At 50.4% G+C, this 12,877-nt stretch overlaps 2 non-coding genes across 2 annotated transcripts; both read right to left on the bottom strand.

Moving 5' to 3' along the window:
• Positions 1–1,841: 1,841 nt before the first annotated feature.
• LOC123393147 lies at positions 1,842–1,974 on the bottom strand. The gene has a single exon (XR_006607883.1). It is a non-coding gene; the product is annotated as a small nucleolar RNA SNORA71 (small nucleolar RNA).
• Positions 1,975–3,072: 1,098 nt separating this feature from the next.
• LOC123393146 lies at positions 3,073–3,206 on the bottom strand. Its single transcript, XR_006607882.1, has one exon. It is a non-coding gene; the product is annotated as a small nucleolar RNA SNORA71 (small nucleolar RNA).
• Positions 3,207–12,877: the final 9,671 nt, after the last annotated feature.

Here is a 12,877-nt window from a genome sequence, read left to right on the forward strand (position 1 = left end):
GGGAGCCAGAAAAGGCCCAAGCTCTGAAGGGCATGGCAGAAAGAAAGCTAATGTGGGGCACGCCTGGGTGGCTCAGTGGGCGGTATGCCTGGGTGGCTTTTGGTTAAGTATCTTGGGTTTCAGCTCAGGTCATGACCTCATGGATGGCAGGAACGCGCCCTGTGTTGGGCTCTACGCTCGGTGTGGAGTCTACTGGAGTTTCGCTCTCCCTCTCCCCCCCTCCCCCCCCGTTTCTCTCCCTTGCTCCCTCTCCCTCTTAAATAAATAAATCTTTAAAGAAAAGATCAAGATCACATAGTCACACCACCACCATGAAAAAGTCCCTCATGGCTATCCCAGCTGTTTTTCAGAGGAAGTGGGGATTGAAAATAGGTTACAAAGCTACATGGGTTCAGAGGCCAGCCCAGGGATCTCTGGTGCCTAAAGCTACATGCTTTCCATCAGGGCACACCAGAAAGGGGGCTGCCCCGGGGAGCCCCTCACCTGAGGTCCATCCGCTCTCAGCATGTGAGGGACTGCCCACAGCGGGACCTAACTGTGAGTGCACTTCCTCATTCAAACCCCAGGGCACAAGTATGTGACTTCACGAGTGCACAAAACAAACTTCCAGAGAAGGATCTGGATGCCTTACCTCGGGCCCCACAGCCTAGTCCCGGCTGGAAAGACAGCAGAACTCACGGAGTTTCTGCCCACACAGACCCACATGCAAGACACAAGGCACATGTGAACGCTCACAGCAGGCCCAGGCGGGCACAATGGCCGGCAGACCACGGCAGTCACAAACGTGGCCTGCTGCTACTAGTATCTGAAAGGCCACACACTACCGCTTCAGGGACAAGAAGAACTTTACTCTAGAAAGGGGTCTGTGATCACCTGTGACAGGAGTAAGGTCAGTGCTAACCTGTGCGCCTGAGAACAACCTCTCACATAGAACAACAGTCTATGTCAAAGGTTGTGGAGGCCAGGTTTTGGGGAGCACGCCACACTGACCAGAAGCGACGAGCATGGAGCAGGAGGGGCAACGGGGTTGGGGGTTTGGGCATGTTCTCCATCTAGTGTGTAAGGGCAGCTTTCATATATATGAACCATGACGCGTGCTGCCCAGCCGGATCACCACTCCCATTCCCTGTCCCTCAATCTAAGGGCTGGGGAACACCGCCCCCTGCGGACCGTGGGCCCAGCCCATGACCAGGATGAGAGAGAGACAACAACCCCAGGGAGAGAAGGATTCCTCAGCCTCCACACTGACACATCACAATGGGATAAGCCCTCTGCCTCACCATGTGGTACTTTGGTCTCCTCTGTCTTGTGCTTTTTGTTTTGTTTTTAAAAGATTTTATTTATTTATTTATTTATTTATCTGACACTGGGGGGGGTTACAAGCAGGGGGAGTGGGAGAGGGAGAAGCAGGCTTCCTACTGAGCAGGGAGCCCGATATGGGGCTCAATCCCAGGACCTGAGATCATGACCTGAGCCAAAGGCAGACGTTTAACGACTGAGCCACCCAGGCGCCCCTCCTCCATCTTGTTTTGTCCAAGTGCTATGTGTCAGGCACCATGACGGAGCCACTGCCCTGAAGATTACAGCAAAGGGAGTGTGAGAAGCAAATCACCAATGTCCAGTGGGACCAGGGCTGAGGGTGTGGGAAAAAAGTGCAATGAGGAGACAGAGAAAGCTTCCTGGGTGGAGGCCTGGGAGAAGAGGGACCCCACCATGATTCTACCACTGGCCCATGAACAGAAACACCCCAAGGAAAGGACCTTCTTGGCCAAGAGGGCATTGGGTGGGCCACACGGTGCCAGGTACAAGGAAGTAACACAAATCAGTGGGTAAAAAAGACATGTATGAAAGCTCCAGAGTTTGGAAGGGACGGGATGACCCCTTCTAACACGGGGAAATGCTTTCAGCAACTCCTCTCCCTGCACTATCAATGACCAGGGCACAGGCAGCCCACGATCACTTTCGAATGCAGGAGCAGAAAAGGGCATGAGTGAGCCGAGAAGGGAAGCCTTGGCTGGGCAGCAGCCTGAGAACTGGGAACTGGCCTGAACTCGGAGCCTGGCACACAGGCCCATGACCAGACTGACAGCCTGATATCCCAGAAGCTTCCTCTCCCTTGCACAGGTGATTTACCACACCCACCCAGAAATAAAGTGGTGATTGACGATGTAGAAATACTGAGGATTCGTGGTTCTGGAAGACTGAATCTGAGTGGTCATATAACGTGTGTTCAGCTCTACACCAAAGAGGAATCTCGGTTTGCCTCTAAAATGCAGCCCTCTGACCATCCCAGTGCGCCACTTTCCACGTCACAGGAGCCTTCATCAGGGCCTCTCAGGAACAGAAGAGGGCCCAGACCTGTGCCCACCAGATCCAGGGGACACAGACAGCTGGAAACATTGGGAAGTAGCCTTTCCCTGCACTCATCCCCACCCCACCCCCCCGGCCCCGCTCACCTGAACACCTCAGGCTTCACAGCCCACACAGACTTGAGCTCTAGAGAACCAGGCAGGACACCACTTACCTGGGACCTCCCAATCCAGGTTCTCCCTGAGGTCGCCTCTCACATACGTGGAACCGCAGTCACGAGACATTCCTGCAGGGGACAAGAAGCACTTGGCACTGCTTTACCTGTGTGGGAAACCTCTATGCTCACGAACAAGAAAACACTGAGGGAGTCTGGGTCTTAGGAGGTAAATGCACTGAAAGTCTCCCTCCCGGCATCTGCCTTGTGCTGTCACGTAGGGCTGTCCTAATCTGGAACCCCTGAACATAAAGAAAGCCTTGCAACTTTTCCTTTGCCTGCATCACCAGTGACCAGGACACAGGCAGCCTGTAATCCCTTCAAACATAGGCAGAAAGCAACACATGGCTGCGGAAGTTAGAGACCCGAGTCAGAAGACCACAGCAGTGGTTCCCACAACCTACTCAAGACATGCACTGAGGCAGGACCCACGCTCGTGCCCCCTTTATAAAACCTCACAGAAACAGAAACCATCCTGAGCCAGGCACAGAGAGCACGCCATAAGACAGCAGGTGCCTAGAGGCCCCTAAAAGGTGGGGAGGAAGAAGTGTGGGAAAGCTCCAGAGTTTGGAAGGGACAGGAAGGGACCCTCCAAACACGGGGAAGCGCTTTCAGCAACTCCTCTCCCTGCACTATCAATGACCAGGACACAGACAGACCATGATCACTTTCGAATGCAGGTACTGAACAGGCAGAAGGTGAGCCAGAAAGAGAAGTTCCTATTAGCTCCCCAGCTGCTCTGCCAAGCTCAGGACCCTGGGCATCATCCTTCCTTCATGTAAAGACTCCATTTCCCACGATTAACGGGAAGACCAACTCCTGGAAAGAACGCCTATGGTGTTCATTCACCCCACGCATCCTGCTGGAGTTCCTACTATGTGCCACCCATCCTGGGCTCAAATACAAAGGACACACAGGAGACCCCCTGTCCTCCCGGAGCTCTAAAAAGAAACTGAAGCTCAGGACAAGGAAGGACCTGAGCCAAGGTTATCCCGCGGGGCCACCGGCTGAACCAGCCTCTGAACCCAGACCTCTCTTGACCCCAAACCCACACTTAGCACACCAAGCCCCCTTCTGCGCAAGCGCTTTGCAAGAAGCGTCTCAGAACCTGCGCTCCAGGATCACCTCCCCCCCCCCCCTCACCGCGATAAGGCAGGAAGGTAACCAGCCCCTGGTCAAAGGGCTCAGGCCCAGCAGCACTTACCCAGCAGGCCTCACCCCTGCACGCAGGGGCGGCCTCCGACGCGGCGGATCAGGATTCTGCGGGACAGATGCGGGTGCTGCCTGCCGCGCGGCCCGCAAAGCAGTCCAAGGGACAGTCTCCATCTGCTTCTCCGACAGCCGCAGAGTCCGCACGGCCTGGGCACGCAAGACAACAGGGAAAGGGCTTTAGTGCCAGGAAGGGAGCAATCACACGCTGCCCCTCTGGGGCCCTGCGAGCGCCCCCAACTGAAAGCTCAGACAACAGCTCTGCCCAACCGGGATTTTCACACTCTCCGTTAACGACAGGTGACGGCGAAACGGGTTCACGCTCCTCAAGTTACTTCGGAGGCAACCGATGAATGGTTCTGGGGGACTCAGGGTCCGGAGGTGGGTGCCTGCGTGCAAATCGCGGGGGCCCGGGCGGGAGATCCGAACCGAGGCCCCTTTCTCGAGGACCCACCTTCCGAGAGGACCGCACCCAGCGGAGGGACCGGACACGGATCCAGGAGAGAGGCCCAGAATCCGCGCTGACCTCCGCCGGCTCTCCCCGCCCCCTCGGGCCTTAGTGCGGGGCGAGGGGGGGGCGGGGCGCAGAGCACGCGCCCAGCGATCCCCGCAGTGGACTCACCTCGGGCGCCGCGACCTACGACGCGGAACAGCAGCGCTGACAGAGCCGACAGCGCAGGAAGGTGCGGATGTCTGGGGATTGCGGGAGATGGACCCCGGCGGCGTGGGACTCCGCTACTGGCAGCGGCACAGCAAGACACGCCCCAACAGCTCGGCGCCGGCGGAAATACAGCTGGAAGGCGGGCTGCGGCCTAGAGCGGCGTCTCCGGGGGGTGGGGGTGGGGCTGATACCGCGCAAGCGACCCTGTCGCGCCCCCTGGTGGCGCGGAGCTCAAATTCTGACTCTGTAGGGCTTTGGATCATTTCCAAGACCAACCTAGAATTTTGGAAATAACATCCCCTCGCTTTTCTCTTTATTCTGTTTTTGCCACTGCTTTGTCATTAACTTATAGAAATAGTCTTCCACGTGAGGAGCTGTGATTAGCGCGAGCTCATGTTGATTTCAGGTAGTCTGGACAATAGGGTTCTTGCCTGATGGATGACACATTCTCAGTACCTAGTTTTATGACTGGCTCAATTGAACCAGTGAATGAATTCTGACCATATATTTCAACATCACCAGGTTAAAATATTGTTCTGATGACTTGAAAGCAGAACGTGAGAGTGACAAGGAGATAAATCTAGAGAGATGGGCAGGGGCATTGCTCAACTTTGTCCCCAAAATGAGTCCTTGAAGCAGAAGGGAATTGATCAGATTTGCAGAGGCAAAGACAACAGACAGAACCCCCCGTGCTCCCGAGAGGACACTGCAGACAGGCTTGAGAAGGGGCTCGTGGTTCCCAAACTTCTCAGGCACTAACAGTGCCTGCACCCTGGGTCATGTGTGTCCCTCAAACCTAAGGTAACCCTGCCACTAACTCAACCCACATTCTGAAGTATAAACAGCCCACCCTTGTGCCCAAGGAGGGAGTGCCCCCAGTCCGATTCCTGGAACAGACTAGATCAGTACAGAGCAGAAATCCAGTGAACTCACTCCATATTGCGTACCTGGGAGGAGCCTGCGGGATTCCAAGACTGTGGGAATGTTGGGGAACTCTGTGATGGGTAGGGACCATGGATGCTACACTGGGCCATGGGGTCAGGTGAACACACTTGAGGCCCTGGTGCCCTCTCCTGCCTCCTGTTCTTGCTTTTATGCTCCGTGTGACCTTGACTGAATGACCTAAATTCTCAGCCCAGCTTGAGGTTTCTTTTTCTGAAAAATGGACAAAAGCATAGCTTACCCCTCAGAGCACTGCTTCGAGAATTACATGAAATGATTCTATCAAAAGCAAAGCACAGAGCAAATGGCCAAGCATGGTAGTTGCTATACTTAGTATTTCTGAGAAAGCCAAGGGCTTCTGTCACTGAGAGGACACTGTGGGATTATTTATGAGGCTGAGAGAATGTGCTGTGCTGGAAAAGTCTGAGACAGCGCTGTCCGTAGAAATATAATGGTAGCCACATACGTAATTTTAAATGTTCCGGGCTGCCTGGGTGGCTCAGTAGGTTGAGTGTGTGCCTTCAGCTCAAATCATGATCCCAGAGTCTGGGGATCGCCTGGCTTCAGGCTCCCCGCTAAGCAGAGTCTTGTTTCTCCCTCTGCCCATCTGCCCCAACTTGTGTGCTCTCTCTGAAATAAATAAATAAAATCCTTAAAAATAAATAAATAAAAATAAAATGTTCTAAGAGCCATATTAAAAGGACACAAAAAAGGGTGAAATTCATTTTAATAGTACATTTTATTTAACCCAATATAACGAAAATATCATCATTTGAGCATTTTTTAAATATCTTTAAATTACTCATGAGATATTTGCTGTTCACTCTGAGAAAGTCTTCAGAATCCGGCGAATGTTTTAACACTGACATTTGACATTTCCAGCCCCCGTGGCTGCTGGCTGCTGTGTTCATCAGTGCAGGTCTAAAGCCATCTGACTTTGATCAGCTCTTGCAAGCCACAGGAAAGAAGCCCAAGCAGGAGGCTGAGAGCATGTCCCTTTCACAGCGCCCAGCACCTCATGAGCCTGGGACATCCTAGGAGGAGAAATGCCTCCTGCAGGGCTCAGGCTGGAGGCCTTATTGTCCCAAACAGGAGATTAAGGCAAGGGTGTCCTAAGAAGATTATAAAAGGGCAGAACCACGATTCAATCCGAGATTATTCTCCTGCACCCCTTGCTCCTGTGATGTCAGGGAGGGAATCCAGGGCAGATTATTTGTGCATCCCCAGTGCCTAGAGGAGGCTGGGCATCTAAGAGGTGTGGCTGATGCTCATTCATCGTCAGCGTAACCGGATGTTAAAATGAACATTTCAGCAAGGCACCAAGGAGGCACCACAATATAGGAATGAACTGCTGAGCAACAACAGATTGCTGCTGTGGTAAGCAAGCTGTGGCCCAATCCTGGCAATTTATGAAGGTTCCATCTGATAAAATGGCAGCTGCCCCCCAAGGAAGGTGTTGGACCGGATGCAGAATTTAGGAAGGAAATAACTGAACAACGACTGCTCGTGACGCTGACTTCTTTAAATTGAGGGTATGAACAGTACAGTTAGACATTAAAAAGGAGGGAGAACTATGAATTCTATTTCTTAAAATAGTTCCACCCCTGCCCCAAAGAGGGAGAACAAGAGGAGTACCTGAGTATCAGGGGTTCTGGCAAAAACACGCGGGAGCTTGATATATGTTACCTGGAGTTAGGGAGCACAGGGGAGCCTGACCTGACCCACTCCTCAGTCCAAGGTTCATCATTTTATTCAGCAGGTGTAGCATCTGTGGTAGTGATGTTGGGTAGTGGCTGGAGGAAGACAGACAAGGACCAGGGAACTGAACTCACACCTGTTCAAAAGCAGAATGTTTGTGGCCATAAGAAGCCTCAGCGCTACCCCTTAACGATGCGCAACTGCAGCACGCATGCGCGAAAGCCCCAGCCCGCCGGCTACTGAGGGAGAATGACCTCTCCGCTGGGGGGCGCTAGAGGGCTCCAACTCGTAGATCTTGACTACCGCTTGTCCACAAGAGAAAAATCAGACTGCGCCTGCGCGTAGTGATTGGCCTGGAGCATGCGTAATGACTTAGGGATTTCCAGAACCCTGTATGAATATTCCACCCTATGATTATAACTGCCTGTAAGAATCAGAATCCTAATTTGAGAAACAAGGCGGAGGATTATAGGGGAAGAGAGGGAAAAATGAAATAAGAGGAAACCAGAGAGGGAGACAAACTATACCAGACTCTTAACCTCAGGAACAAACAGGGTTGCTGGAATGGAGGGAGGGGGGAGGGATGGGGTCGCTGGGTAACGGCAGGTCTATGTTGTGGTAAGCGCTGTGTATTGTGTAAGACTAATGAATCACAGACCTGTACCCCTGAAATAAATAATACATTATATGTTAATAATTTAAAAATTAATTTAAAAAAAAAAGGAATCAGAATCCCGCATCGACCCAGCACCACTCAGATTCTCCTAAGTGCACCTGCACAACCCTCTCTTATAGTGTGTACTTTTGCATTGCAATAAAGCTTCTCTGCTGTATTTTTCTCTGATTAGTCCTTGAATTCTTTGTCTTGGGGAAGTCAAGAACCTGGCACCAGCTGGTGGTTGAGGGCTTAGGACCTGAGAATGTCCACCTGCTACCCAAGAGCTCCTACCCAAGAGGGTGCCTGCTAGGGTTAGGGGATCCTCAGGAAGGCCTGTCTTGTTCATATCCCTGTTCATATCCCTAGGACGACAAAGGGTGGGTCCTTGGGTCCTCCAAAGAACTTCTGCAATAGAGGCCAAAAGAGAAAGACCTACAAAAAATACATGCCCAGCCTGGAGAGAAGTCTCCCCTTCCCCGTCACCTTTATTCCCTCTGTTCTGATCCTGGAGATATTGGCGGTAAGAGAATGGACAGAGTCCTCCTAGTGAAAAGAAATACATTTGGATGAGGGAGAAGTGCCCTGTCCCCTCTCAGCAGATAGCAGCACACCCTGTGCTTGACCCCAGATGGCAAGAGAAGTCTTCCCTATAATTATGGAAAATGTGACTTATATATACTAGACTGATCATTATCAAATGGAAACAGTGTTCATAATTTTAGTGATAAAGACTTACAACCTAAGAATGATCAGAAAAGCTATGAGGTGTGCCTGATATTTTTCTAAGGATAGGGAATAAATACTTCCACTTAAGAAGTCTAAAGAGGCAGGTAAAAAAAATGTATGATTACATACCAGGAGTCCTGCTTTCAACATAATGGTCACATTAATAAAGATTTGGGCTATAGCTGAGAGGCCAGCACTCCACCATCCTGGAGTTTGTGACCTCACAGTGGCTAAGAGATTCCTGTGTGTGGAGCCCCGTCCCTTGGGGAGATGAAGCTGAGGCTTGCTGGACAGACTGTTCCACAGAGGTGGTGCCCAGGGTCCAAGCTGGAAGTCCAGAACCAACCTTTTGAGGCCTGCAAGAGCTCCAGGCCCTGTCCCTGCATCAAGAATGGTCACCATGCTGGAAACCATCCTGTATCTGTTCATCATCCTCATCTGCTTCTTGATGCTCATCTGTTACTTCTTCTTTCGGAAGGATTAGGCTATAGCTCCTGCAAGGTGGGACTGAGGCTTGATGGAAGCCATGGCCAGTCTAGCCTCTCAGGACCTCTCAAGCACGACGGACTCTTTCTAAGCTGCCAATGGCCTGGGTCTTGGCCTGTTTTGGGGTCTTCAACAGCCAGGGACCTTCACTGGACCCTTCCCACAAGGACCAGCTTCCACCTAGGTCTCCATCCCTCCTTCTCCCTAGGTCCCCTAGCTGGGGCCTCCAACCCACACATTCTCTCTCGTAATAGTTTTGCTTCTGGTTCATTTTTGTCCTGGGCTGTGGACCACTGGTTCTGGAGAGGTACTCAGTGTGGGTTCAGTGAAGGTATAAATGGCTCAGGTCTCTGACATGGGGACAGGCATGAGAAGAAGTGGCCCACCCCCCCCAGAACTAGCAAAGTTGGGCCATGATGAACTAGAGTCCTAGCTGAAGACTGATGTTTTAGCAGGAACACTGGACTTTCCTTCTATCCATCGTGGACGATCCTTGAAAAAAACTGTCTTGACTACTAAATCTAGATGGTCGTAGCTAATTACCCTGAACAACCACCCTGTACCTTCCTTGTTAACTAAATCACTGAGATATATGTGGCTTATTACTTAAACTTTGCTGGCTTAAATTTTTTGCTTGAATACTTAGGCATTCCGGGATAATATTTGGCTTTGCCCCGATTATCTTTTGCCATGGTAACTGACCACATCAATTCTTTACTCTTAAGACCTTGGATCTTCCTGGTCAAGGGCATAGGACATCTCTTCCCCCACACCCCCACCCCTGGCTATTTTTCTGAAGACTTCCAGGATGAAGGCAGAAGAATGCTTCTATGATTCCATCATTATGTGTAATATTGGTAGATGGTTTACGTTATATATTCTATTTTTAGAGTTGTAAGAATTTTTAAAAGTTATGAATGGGTATTAATTTTTATCAAGTGATGATGATGATTATGATAGTGATACTAAAATTTATTAAACAGCATTACTATAACCCAACACCTATTTTTTTCCTATTTTTTTTTAAAAAAACACAGTACTGAGTTTCAATGTATTATATTACATACTTTTAAATTTTTTAATTGTGGCAAAATACACATAACATGAAAGTCATCATCTTAACTATTTTTGAATATTCAGCTCAGTAGGATTCAGTACATTCACACCATTGTGGAACCAATCTCCAGAATTTTTATCTTTCAAAATTGAAACTGGATCCTTGAAACAACAATTCCCAATTCCTGGCTTCTCCAGCCCCTGACAGCCACCATTCTCCCTTCTGTCTCTGAATTTGACTACTCCAGGTGCCTCATATTAGTGGAATCATACAGTATGTGTCCTTTTGCGTCTGGATTATTTTACTTAGCAGCAAGTCCTCAAGGTCCTTCCATGCTGTGGTATATGTCAGAATGTCCTTCCTTCTTAAGGCCAAATAATATTCCATTGGTGCGCTTGTGTGTGTGTGTATCATGTTTTTTTAATCCACTCATCTGTTGTTAGATACTTGAGTTACTCCAACCTTTGGCTATCATGAACAGTGCTGTTATGAGCACAGGTAGACAAATATCTCTTAAGATTACATTCCTAACTGTTTCAAGAATATACCCTTAAGTGGAATTGCTGGATCATATGGTAATACTATTTTTAATTTTTTGAGCAATTGCTATACTATACTATTTTCCATAGCAGCTGCACAAATTTGCATGTTTTATCTATTTTAAAGTTTAAAAACTGAGGTTCAGAAAGATGAAGTCACTTGTTAATACAGCTAGAATGTGGTAAAGAAAAGGCTTAGGTATGTCTGTTGTATTAATTTCCTAAGACTGCCATAACAAAGCTCCACAAACTGAGTGGATGATAATGGCAGAAATTTATTTTGTCACTATTCTGGAGACCGGAAGTCTGAAATCAATGGTCAGAAGACATTCACAAGACAGGAGCGCGGTTACTGCCCTTTAAGGGCACTGGGGGCCACCGCTGTTTCCACCTGAAGTTGCCAATATATTTTACATCTACATTCATGAGATGGACTATAACTTTTTTTCCTTCCTTGCTTGCTTAATTTGGGAGTCATGGTTAATCTCTGAACTGAGAACAACTCCCTCCTCTTCTATTATCTGGGAGACTTCGTAAGGCTGAAAAGCTGGGTATGATGTTTTCTTTGTGGAAATATTGTTAACTACTGATTCAACACTTTAAAATGTTCTAAGAGGATTCAGGTTTTCTGTTTTTCCTTAAGGCAATTTTGCTATATATTTTTCAGGAATGTGTTCCTTTTATGTAAGTTTTCAATTTATTTTTCTCTGATTTCTTACTCTCTGCTCTGACTGTCCTCTGACCGCTCTCTCACTCCTGAAAGTGTTTGCCTCTGCTGCCCTAAATGTGACCCCAAGATCCTGGGATCCAGTCCCCCCTCAGGCTCCTTGTTCAGTGGAGAGCCTGCTTCTCCCTCTGCCTGCCTATTCCCCTGCTTGTGCGTGCACGCTCTCTGAAAAATAAATAAATATCTTAAACAAAAAAGAAAGAAAGAAAAAGAAAAACACTGTTATTCCCTCAGGCAGGCCCTTGCTGTCCACCCTGGCTAAATATGTCCCCACTATTATACTACCCTGCTCCTTTCCTTTGTAGCACTTGTCATGATTTTTTTAAACTCTTTTTTTAAGAGCTTTTAAGGCAGATGTTTAACCAACTAAGCCACCCAAACGTCCTGATTAGTTATGATTTTTAATTATTGCATTCGCTGTCTCATTCCTACGAGAATATAACAACAAAAAAATCAGAAACCCTGTCTTCAATATATTTCCAATGCTTAACCCTGTCCCTGATACGAAGTTGCTGCTCTGTAGATTTTTCTCGGGTGTAGATGGAAGTCTAGATGAACATATAGATGTATGAATGGTCAGATGTGTGGGTGAGTGGGTGGATGGATAGATGAAAAAGCTGGTGCTCCCTAAAGTTTCCGGATAAATGGATGGAGTGATGGGAAGATAAAAGGATGCTTGGGTACTTGGCCACGCAGGTTTTCACCTCCTATCCACGAGGGGGCGCGAAGAGACCGCGCGTGCGGGTTCAGCTCGGGAGACGCCGCTCTAGGCCGCAGCCCGCACCCAGGGGCATTTCCGCCGGCGACCGGCTGGTGGGGAGGTTTCCTGTGGCTGCAGCCGCCTTCCCGAGCGGTCCCGAACCGTCCGGAACCGTGCTGCACTTTCTCTCGTCGTTCCCTCTGGTCCCGTCGACTACAGTCCTGCTGCCCCGGGTGAGCCACTACGGGGCGGCGCAGCACAGCCTCAGGGCTGCATCCCCCTCTCCTAGACAGGAGGGGAAACTGAGGCCTAAAGGGGCGGGGAGAACCGGCGGAGGTCAGCCCGGATTCCGGGCCCCGCTCCTGGCTCCGTGTCCGGCCCCTCCGCCGGGTGCGGACCTCTTGGGAGGCGGGTCCTCGAGAAAGGGGCCCCGGGTCCGATCCCCCGCCCTCAGCTCGCTCGCGGGAAGGACTCGGATCCCGCCCGGTCCCCAGCGATTTGCTCGCACGCACCCACCTCCGGACCCTGAGTCCCCCAGAACCATTCATCATTTGTCTCCGAAGTGACCTGAGGAGCGTGAACCCGTTTCGCCGTCACCTGTCGTTAACCGAGAGAGTGAAAATCCCGGTTGGGCGGAGCTGTTGTCTGAGCTTTCAGTTGGGGGCGCTCGCAGGGCCCCAGAGGGGCACCGTGTGATTGCCCCATCCCTGCCTGGCACTAATGCCCTTTCCCTGTTGTCTTGCGTGCCCAGGCCGTGCGGGCTCTGCGGCTATCTGAGAAGCAGATGGAGACTGTCCCTTGGACTGCTTTGCGGGCCGCGCGGCAGGCAGCACCCGCATCTGTCCCGCAGAACCCTGATCCGCCGCGTCGGAGGCCGCCCCTGTGTGCAGGGGTGAGGCCTGCTGGGTAAGTGCTGCTGGGCCCGAGCCCCTTGACTAGGGGCTGGTTAC

Source organism: Mustela putorius, unplaced genomic scaffold (assembly GCF_011764305.1).
Source record: "Mustela putorius furo isolate JIRA1106 unplaced genomic scaffold, ASM1176430v1.1 tig00000743_pilon_pilon_pilon, whole genome shotgun sequence".
NCBI classification, from domain to species: Eukaryota; Metazoa; Chordata; class Mammalia; order Carnivora; family Mustelidae; genus Mustela; species Mustela putorius.